This window comes from Thamnophis sirtalis, unplaced genomic scaffold, assembly GCF_051295495.1.
Source record: "Thamnophis sirtalis isolate CommonGarterSnake01/CBP01778 unplaced genomic scaffold, rThaSir2_p1.2 scaffold_10, whole genome shotgun sequence".
NCBI lineage: Eukaryota > Metazoa > Chordata > Lepidosauria > Squamata > Natricidae > Thamnophis > Thamnophis sirtalis.
Genome location: NW_028261390.1, coordinates 26,987,486 through 26,999,087, shown reverse-complemented (window position 1 = coordinate 26,999,087; position 11,602 = coordinate 26,987,486).

Below are 11,602 nucleotides of genomic sequence, written 5' to 3'. Positions count from 1 at the left end.
ATGAGAGAAATTCAGATTAAATTTACCAGGTTCAGTTTTACAAATACAATTCTCTGCAGCCTCTATATTTAAAAATATTCATTTAAGCAACAGATGGATTTTTATTTTAAAAATGGAGACACAGTCATTGCATCAATTTTAGCTGGATTCTCTACATTTGTTTTTGTTTACCATTCTGCGGACAAAATTGCACTTTTGTGACCACTGAGCTGGTCTAAGAATTATCTCATGAGAGCTAGATTTTTTAAAAAAAATAGTTAATGATTAGTATACAATTGTCCTAAATATTTATATTAAAGTAAAAAAGTGTCTATGGTGCAATTCCATGAAACTGAGAATAAACTAACAATTCCTGGATGTTAAAATTACTTATATCTCCCCAAAAATATCAACAGAAGGAAGTATGCCTTAAAAATAGATAATGCAGGAAAATATATTAACATATTGATAGTACATTAAAAGATTGATAATGACCTACCACCATGCAGCCTGAGGTTACACAAATAAACATTTTAGTTTCCTATACCAGTGTTTTTCAACCTTTTTTGTGCAAAGGCACACTTTTTTCATGAAAAAAATCACGAGGCACACCACCATTAGAAAATGTTAAAAAAAATTAACTCTGTGCCTATATTGACTATATATATATTTCCCACGGCACACCTTACACTATGTCACGGCACACTAGTGTGCCACGGCACAGTGGTTGAAAAACACTGTCCTATACTACCCAACTGTACTCAGTTTCATAGAGGTAAAACTCAGCAAAAAAGGTAAAATTTACTTTTGAAAATGTGCTTTGGATTGCTTTCTTTGGTTTCCATTCAATGCTCATGCCATTATTCACAAAGTGTCCTTCAATGGATTTGGATTACATCACTTAATAACTCCAGGAAAGAACCAAGTTTAGAGCTGAGAGAGGCTAGAAATCTCTACATTAGGAAAAACTGTTAAACAGTGTGGGAGGAGGCCTTACTGAACTCAGCAGGACTTAGTTTTGAATAGTTATGCATAGGATTGCACTAAACCTGTTTTGGTTTCATCACTGTCATTCTTCTTGGAAAATCTGCTTTTCTTAATTGACAGGTCCAACCAATTGTATCTGGCCATGTACTGATGAGACAGGCAAAAGAAAAGAGTAGTCAGGAACGAGTCCTTAATGTTGCACATAACTTTTAACTTTATTTTTTTTTTCTTAGATGAAATATTTTGGATATGTAAGATATCATGTATCTTGATACATGATATCTTACATAATCTCTAAATCAGAGGTGGTATTCAGCGGGTTCTGACCAGTTCTGGAGAACCGGTAGCAGAAATTTTGAGTAGTTTGGAGAACCAGTAAATGTCACCTCTGACTGGTCCCACCCCCATCTATTCTCTCCTTCCTGAGTCCTAGCTGATCAGGAGGAAATGGGGATTTTGCAGTAACCTTCCCCTGGAGTGGGGAGGGAATGGAGATTTTACAGTATCCTTTCTCTGCCACGCCCACCAAGCCATGTCACGCCCACCAAGCCATGTCAACTAAGCCACGCCCACAGAACCAGTAGTAAAAATGTTTGAACCCCACCACTGCTCTAAATATTTCCCTTCAACCCCACAGGTTCATCCATGTAGCCATTTTACCCATTCTTTCATCAGATCTCTTAGATCAGGAGAGATTCCTTCCATCTTAAATCCTGCTGCCCAAGTTTTATCCCACCTGAGGAATGGGACCGTGTTCTGCTACTGTTCTTGTAGCTACAATGCACAATGCAGTGATTGGTGGTTGCTCCTTGCAGAAATTTGAACGTCAAAAAACAAATGACCACAAATTTCCATTTTGCTGTTTGTAAACTAAATATAGACACATTACATGATTTCTTTTTATTCTTTTTATCCTGGTTTATATGTTCTTAAGCTTCCTATGTTTTCTTTTAAAATGAGTGATAGTGGTAACCTCCTTTTTTCCTAAACACAGAGATACACATGGTTCCCTTAAGCAAAAACAATAGGAGTATTTTGGTAAACTAAAATATTATATTTTTGAAGGTGAAATACATAGAGATGCCTGGGGAAAAGAAATTTTATGAGAAAAACATGTTTTAGATTGTGAGAAAGTTCGGTAGCCATCTGGAAGCAGAGAATTAAATGACCTTGTATGTGAAATTTATTTCTCCTATCCATTCTATTCTCCCTTTAACCCATACTCTATGCTCACAATATAAAACCTAAGCTGTATAGACCCCCCCAAAAAAATCTGAGTAACTCCTGGAATTCTTCCAAACAGGCATAAAAAAAGCATGTGTAGATTTTCTCCTAGCAAGTCAATGTCATTATTATATCAAGCTATCCTGGTTCTGTTTTCTGCAGCAAATTCCCTCAGCAAATTCTATTCTATGTCATTGGGGATACATTTGAGGATAATTGATGCTATTGCCAATGTGTAGCAGGGTGCCTGAATTATTCTTTTGAGTCCAAAAAATATCCAAGATAGCAGCATTAACAGCGTTCAACAATACATGTTGAAGAAAAGATTGAAACTCTAAAGGAGAATATTTGTAGCTCAGGGATGAAATGAGGAGTCCTCTGAGCTTGTTTGTTTTCTTGCAGATGTTTCATTACCAAAAGCACCAAAGACAAATGCACCAAAGACAAATTCTCTGTGTGTCCAATCACACTTGGCCAATAAAGAATTCTATTCTATTCTATTTCCTAAACTAGGTAAACTAGGTAACATTGTCAGTGTTAGAAACTTCATAGAATGCACACACCCACTTTCTAATTTCTTCCAGTTTACATGAAAGTATTGAGAAAGACATGGGAAATGTTACAGTTGAAGAAAATGTTTTCTTATATTTAATTGAAGAAAGATTTGATTGTATAATATTATTAACTCTTATTAGCATTTGGATGTTTAAAGTGCATCAACATTGGTCCACCTGTCTAGCATATTCAGTGATAAAATATTAAATCTTCACTCAAATACTTTACTGCATGATCATCATCAAACATCATAGTTGGCCAGCTTTAGTTGTAGATTTTGATCACCATGTAGTTGCCAATTGTCAATACTGTTTATTCCATCCTATGAGAAAGATTTATGTGTATGGCAGAAGCACAGCCTACCCTCAAGTTTATGTAAAAAGTTAATTGTACATACATCTGAATTTAAAGGAAAGCTAAGTGCTTTCTCATTAAATAAAATCTCTAACAAACATTCATTCCATAAATTGGTGTGCCAGCCAGAGCAATGATTCTGGGGAAATATCTTGCTGAGAATATGAATAACCAGAGAAACCAAATGGAATTAATAATCCATGTAGTCATACATGATCTTCTAACTATCTGTTTCTCCAACTTTGTCTTTATTCACATTAGGTTACTTTAATTTTACACAACTCCCTGCTATGAACAAGCTAGATGTCTTGCATCTATGGATGGTATGTCTTTCTGAATTTTTGCCTGTCACAGCCTTTCAATTGCTACCCTTTTATGCAGAATGAAGACAATGGAAGAGGGAATGGAATATAAGTTTGAATGGATTGGGAAGAATAATACAAATTGGAGGCCCACCCGTGATCTAGGTTTGAATAGCAGTAGGAGGCAAAGAATTAAAGCTCCCACATTTATTCTCCCACACATATTTTTGAGTAAGTCCCGTATATTTCTTTTTCAACAGGGGAATAAAAAGGCACACTGTAGTTATGTCTTTAAAGTAATGTTTTGTTTGAACCTGAATAACCCCATAGAGGAAGTGCTGGGAAGATTATGGCCAAATCAAGATCTCCCAGCCAAGAATAAGTAGAAAGAACCGCCTTCTGAATACCGACTTATTGCCAAGCAAATATACCAATTTGTGATCAAATTCACAGGATGCATTGACATGTTACATTCTATTGAAATATATGGAATGTGCAACTACTATGTGGCTGATGTTTTGGGCTAATGATTATTTTTATTGTTAGCTGATAATTTAATCATTTGTCATTAATAGTTCTAAAAATTCTGCTATCTTGCTTTTCAAATATTGCTTATGTCAATCATTTTCTCTTTATTTCAGATTAAGAATATTATTTCTACTTATTTTCTCTGGAATTCAAAGACTTATTGAAAATGTTTGGTTAAGTTGTTTGAAATTCCTAAGCAGAAGTTTTAAACTGCTTACAGGACTGAAACAGTCATGTTTAAACCACAGAGGTCTGTAAAATTATTCTGATGGTAGTGATTTAGCATCATTCTGTGACCTTGTGCAATAGGAACTAGAATGTTCATATTTTACATAAGGATTCTAAAAAAAATGTATCCTTCTAATCACACAGATTTATTTTGTGGCCTGTTTTTCGATATTTGTATAGTTTTGAACGGTTCCTTTCAGGAAAAATGGCAGATTATGTTATATTACAAAATAATTGTTACAATACTATGAATTGCTAGGAAACTGAAGAACTGTCCCTACTTGTCTTTAATCTGCTCAAATATATCCTGCTGACCATTTTTCTTCTGCTATGTTTCCTTGATAGCACCTATCTCCGTGATGGTGAACCTATGGCACACATGCCCAAAATGGCACACGGCGCCATGTTGCCTGTTCCTTTTCTGAGTTTCTGGTGCACATGTGTGCACAATGATCAGCTGTGCCAGAAACTGGAAGAGCTGTTCTTCTGTTTTCTGGCATCAGCTTATGCGCCGGCCAGCTGATTGTCATATGCACATGCACACCAGTAACCAAAAGACTGGCCAGTGGGCATGCTCACGCTGGAAACCAGAAGTTCATTTTCTGGTGTGCGCATGCCCCCTGGGCATCTCCTCTTCCGGGTTGCGTCCCAGATGAGCATTTGCAAAGCACGGATACTCCCTTTTCAGTGCCAAAAAGTTTCACCATCACTGGCCTAACTCATCACCAAGTCATGAATAAAACAGATTTAAGTTAATCTTAATTGTACTCAAATTAATCCAGCATTTCCCCATTCTTCCAACTCATCTGAATGGCAGTGTGAAGATGCCAATTGTTACCAATACTTGAGGAAATCAAATAATTGTTGGGAATGTTGGCAACCGTGGCAACATATGGATCAGCAATGAGAATGGCGAGTGTCATGCCAGTATTAGCTTCTGCTGACTCAAGGATAAGTGAAGAACACTTCAACCCAGCAGAGGATAACCCAAAGACGGGAGAAAAAAGATAGAATACTAACAGTTATTATATTGTACAAACTGTAATTCAGATTTAAAATACAGTATGGCAGCTCTTAATGAGAAATCAAAAGGTAAAGATATTGTATGAGACAGTGCTCCTTAAGGCTATATTTCCAAGACACAGAATACAAAGAAACTAGTTCAAAGTGCTTTCCCCTTGCTACTGGAAGTAAGATCTTTGGGAGTGGCATATTATATGCTTTCCTAAGAAATCATGTCATTCTGTTTACCTTTAACTCTTTTTTTAGCAAACTAATTCATAGGTCGTTTAAAATACTTCTACTTACAGACACAGTAAGTTATTCTCAGAAAATATCAGCAATAATTACATTCATTCACTTATATTCCTGACCTTCCTTATCAGTGACTTGTACAAAATGTTTGAAGATTGTTGAACAAGTTGCTTCTTTAATACTACTGCAGGCAAATGGTTATTGATATTCTCAGCACTTCTCTGGAAGTCATAAAATGTGAACTGAAACATCAGCACTCAAACTTCTAGAAGGTGAGAATATCCCCTTCTGAATGCTTCACTGTATTTTTTATTTCATGTTTTATGTAAGACTGTAGGTGCAGAAAGAAGCTCAAAAATAAAATTTAAAAACTAGTAAAGAAAAGCTAAGGTAGAATATATGTGTATTGAAAATATGAAAACTTCAATGTATTTTCTGGGAGAAGAAAATAAATTTTGGGAGAAAATACTTTTAAAATCCATAATTGAGAATCAGCTGAAGTGATTTATTGATATATTATAAATTGCATAATTATACTGAAAAGACATTAAAGTGACAAGTACTAGAAAGTTCAATGTAGTTTTCAAATTAGTGCATCTTGTAAAACTAATTTTATTGCTTCCAAGCAGTGCCGGATTTAGATGAAAAGAGGCCCTAGGCTATTCCACTTATGAGGCCCTTTCACCTCCCATTTTTAAGTTTGTAAATTACATGAGAGACAATAAAATACATCATTACTGTGATATATCAATATATATCAATATATATAGCTGGCCTCCCGACAGAGGGCGGCTCTGCTCTGCGGCAAAGGCAGCAAGGCCAGCTGCCTCCCCTGCTGCGCTCAGCGGCCCAGCTCGGCTCCCTCACCCTCACCTGCCTGGCCGCTGGTGGGCTCTGCATCGACGGGGAGGCTACTGGGAGCGGCCATGCCTCTCACCCGACCGCCGGTGCCGGGAACATGGGCGGGCTCCCCAACTGCCACAGCGCTGGAACGATATTAACCAATACATTTTTATGTTTGTTTATTAGTCATATGCTTAGAATTTCTCCTTATTTTCGGTTCAGTGTTTTAGTGTTCACTGTTTTTACAATAGTGTAATTTTAATTTTGCTAACAATTTGAATGTAGGCCCCACTTGATCTTGAGGCCCTAGGCTGAAGCCTAGTTAGCCTATAGGAAAATCCGGCCCTGCTTCCAAGATACAATATGTAAACAGACAAAGAGCCTTAGAAATATGGCAAGCATTGTCTTAGGCCAGTGATGGCAAACTTATGGCACACATGCCACAGGTGGCACGCGGAGCCATTTGTCAGGGTATGTGAGGTGATGCCCTGTCAGCTGGCCAGATGACTTTGGCCATCTTTTGAGGCTGTTTTTTGCCCTTTGGAGGCTTCCCTGAAGCCTCCAAAGAGCGAAAAATCGGCCCTATGGGCAAACCGGAAATTCAGGAACAGACTTCTGGTTTGCTCATAGGACTGTTTTTTGCCCTTCGGAGCCTTTAGGGAAGCCTCCTGAAGGCCCCTGAAGGCTCCTGAGGGCAACCTACATCACCCACATTTTTTTCTTTTTATGCCCCTATAATCTCTTGCTTCACTGGAGGGTCAGAGTGACTGAATGGAGCTGTGCATTTACTGGTCCGAAGCCCTTCCCAACACCTACAGGGAGTTCACAGCAAATATTTTCTCTTTGCACCCTGATAGAAAAACATCTGTTGCTTCCTAGGATTGAACTCTCAATGTTCTGAGTGGGAGGTGAGCATCTTCACTTCTAGGCCAATGCACTGCTCTATCATCAACAATTTAAATATATATATATAAGTTCAATATATAAATATCAATATAATATCAATATAACATTACTTATGCAAATTATAAACCATACTAGTGGTAATGGTGCTACATTTTTTAAAAAGAAAGACCTGAAGCATCAGATTAGAAAGATCTGACGTAGGCAGACAAAGTTTCCCCTGTAGCAATCTGCAAAAGCAAAATTAGACGCAGAAAAAGGATAGAAAGAATGTAGCTTCTCTTAAATGTTTTTGTTGGAAAACTTTTAGTAATACCCTGGATAGCCAAGAAAACAGAAGGATCATAGAATAAATCAATCCAAAATTGACTAGTATCAAATTATCATACTTTAGACACATTAGATAAGATTCTGTTTCCTTGAATAGTCCATAAGGGTAGATGGAGGCATAGACAACATTAGCAAAGAAATGCAAGAATTGTTAAATAATAAAAGAAACCCTACATGAAATCTCAGCCTTGGAAATGTATTAAATGTAACAAAGAGAGAGATTTAAAATCTCCCTATTTTGATATAAAATAGAAGGAAACTCTTGCAGGCTTTAATAGTTCTGTTATTATATCCTACAATAATACAGAAGAGCTCCAATAGTTCTTATAGAATCTGTTTCCTGACCTGGTTTATCTTGTTAGGCTGATAACAATGATGGGAAATATGAAAGGAAAGAGGACAACTTCAGCAAGGGGGATGGATTGGTTACACAAGGAATGGTTATAATATGGGAAGATCTGTAGAACTAAACTGGGATAGATTATCTTGGATAAGTTCTATGTGGTCACTCAAAGTTGACACCAGTTTGATGACTCTTAATCCATCAGTAGTTTGACCCCTTTCATTTATTTCTATTAATTAACTAGAAAATGTCAATTTATTTAAATTTGGAGCTTATAAAATTTTATTAATATTATATAAAATGCTAATCAGTAATAAAAATGCTACTATATTTATATCTGCAAATGAAGAAAGTTTGCAATTACAGAATAATTATATTCAAATCCTTGGACAGAACATAGAAATAGAGGCTTATAGCAATATATACCGTATTTTTCGGAGTATAAGATGCACCTTCCCCCCGAAAAAAGAGGGTGAAAATTTGGGTGCGTCTTATACACTGAATGTAGACCCACCCACCCACCTGCCCCCACCTTTTGGCCTCTGCCTCCCAGCAATTTATCTCTTTGCAGCAAATGTGGGCTTGCGGAGACTTCAATAGGCTATAACAATCCCTGCAGCCTGAAACAGCTGGTGATCATGAGAAATTGAAAGTGAAATGCTGTTTGCTGCAAGAGGCAAATTGCTGGGAGGCAGAGACAGATTTTTTTTTCTTGTGCTAATCAGGCTGTTTGCTGCAAGGAGGTAAGTCAATAACTATAAATGCCTGTAGAATGTTCAAATTCTTACTTATTTTTTAAAGGCTGCTTTATTATTATTCTAGACAACTTAACAAAATTAAGAAGCTTTTAAAAATACTGTAAATGCTTGATCTGAAGAGGCCCAGTGCTATTGTTTTAAAAAGTGCTATTCTTTTAAATAGCAGAGAATAACTACTTCCAGATAGCACATCAATTTTAACAGCATCTGTACAAGTATAGTCTGAAATATAACACTACAAACAGTGTATATTGTCTGTACTGTTTGCTGCTTGTTGCAAGGTGGCAAATTGCTGGAAGGCAGAGGCAGTTATTTTTCCCTTGGTTTCCTCCCCAAAAGCTAGGTGCTTCTTATACTTTGGAGCATCTTATACTCCGAAAAATAAGTTTAACAAATAGTTTACCAGCACAGATTCTTGATAATGTGATAAATAGTTTATAGATGTATGACACCTCCTCTAGCATATGTGTCAGGGGTGAAATTCACTTACCTTTGCTACTGGTTCGGTAGCAATGTGAGCGTGTGCGTACCTCCTGCGCATGCACAGAGTGTCAAAAAGGTAAGGTAAGCAAACAGCATGGTGGGTGGGGGTGGAAATCCACTGTGCTGTGCAATTTATATTAGCTAGAAAGCAGCAAATCCTGATTTCTAGTTAATATAAATCGCGCGTCATAGCTGATCGTTGGAAAAACCAGTTCGCCCCAACCAGTTTCATTTATTTTAATACTGGTTTGGCTGAGCCAGTAGCATTTTTACTATCAGTCCAAACTGGTAGTATTTCACCCCTGATATGTGTCCATGTGTATCATATGGTCTTGAGTTAGGAAATATTAATTGTATTCTTGACATAGCTACAGATTGCCAAAGACAAGGTGAAAGACACTTTCCAGGTTTCTGGGTAACTGTGGAATACATGCTATTCTGATATTACTTTCCAAGCTGATTTCTTTCCACACAGATCTTAACTCATGTATCACTTGTTTTAGATGTAAATATGCTTTATTTTCTAGTGCGGTACCAACTACCCATGCTATCTATAACATATCTGGGGAACTATAAAATCTTACAGAATTATAATTTAGTGAGTTGAATTAAATATCATTTAGCATTGATGATTTATACATAATTATTGACATTAGCTATTATGGTCCAGGTTGCTTGGGAGTATCCATTTCCCATTAGCAACAGGACATTGTTAGAACAAGACAGTTAGAGTACCTAAAATGATTGCACCAGGTAAAGCAGTTTTTCCATAATAAAAAATAGTACTAAAAATATAGGTTGAGGTATGAACGCTGCATTTTTTAATGCATTTTTGAGTATAGTCTCTCCATATTGGAGAAAGAGAATAGAGGAATTTTGGCAAAAGGTTTTCCAGAAAAGCAATAAATTTAACAGCCAAAGAGGTTATAGAATGATGAAGGGATATATAATAATCTCCAATCACCACTATCATTACTCTAGTGGTGGGTTGCAATTTATTTTACTACTGGTTTGCTCGTGCGTGCGTGCATGCTTGTGCGATGCTTCTGGGCATTCATAGAAGCACTTGGGCGGGTGGGCAGAGCCTCCTTCTACTGCCACCACCGGTTTGCTCAATCCGTGATGCAACCCACCGGCAGCAACCCACCTCTGCATAACCCCCACAAAAAATAGAACAAAAAAGCATTTTTAAAAACCATAATTTTTGAAAAACATGATTTGTTTTAAGTTATAAAACAGAAATTATTGCAACCAGCATAATGTTTGCTTGAAAAAAGATTATTCAAGAAGTTGATAGACAAATTTACTCCATATTATTCACAAGTTCTTCAAAACTGAACATAGACCTTCAGAAGATAGTAACACTATTTTATTTACAATGCCAGAACAGTATTATAAATAAAATGAAGGCAATCAAGATTTTAGGACAAAAAAATAGCAGTATGAAGTTGCATACTTTTAAAACATACTTAATAATCTCCAGTCTCTCATTATAAAATGTAATTGAAATAGCACATGATTTTTAGCTATTAATTATTGCATTCTACGTTTATCTTTTGTTTGATACAATGGCACACCTGTACACTTGCTGGATTTCTCCTTTCCCACAAAGGTTTACATTAAGCATCATTCTGTACGGTTCATTAGCATGGTATCTTCAAGTAATCTTTCAAGTAAACACATTTATTGGACAGTTAATATGATTTATATTGTCTGCAATAATGGAGCCTTTGTCAAGTTGTTAGTAAACTTTTTATTGAACAATGGCCTTTTAAATTAAAAAAACTTTAGTTTTAGGATAAGAAGCTGATATCCACCACCACCATTATTGTTTTTATAATTAATTATCACACAAACATTTATTATATTTAACATGATTTAACAAAAATCAATGTAAGATGTGTAAAATTCAGCTAAGTATAATACCATCCTGTTTCCCCAAAAATAAGACCTCCCCAGATAATTAGCCCAATTGGGCTTTTGAGTGCATATGCTAAAATAAGCCCTCTCCAAAAAATTAACCCTCCCTGAAAATAATGTAACACAGCAGAAGCCATGAGGTGACCATGCTTGCCACCTCCTGTGCCTCAAAAATAATAAGACCTGCTCAAAAATAAGGCCAAGTGCTTATTTCGGGAGTCAAAAGAAAATAAGACACTGTCTTATTTTCGCAGAAACATGGTAGAAGATCTGGAATCTATTTACTAACTGTTCCGTATACTTTGAGAAATGGAGGTTGGATATTGATTTATGAATTTGATGATAGAAGATCTGCTGCTAAAGGACCTGATTCCTTTCATGATCAAATGTCTCATAACTGAAGATGCAGAGATCCTCAGCACACAGCTCACCCAGACAATTTCCATTGTCGGGGGGAAATTGATATTGTAACTGTTGGTCCAGAGATATGCTCCACTATACAGAACGACCAGCATACAGAAAAGAATACTTATGGTTTATCAACACCTGAAAGATATGCACAGGTAGTTCTTCACTTACAACCATTCAGTTAGTGACTGTTCAAAGTTACC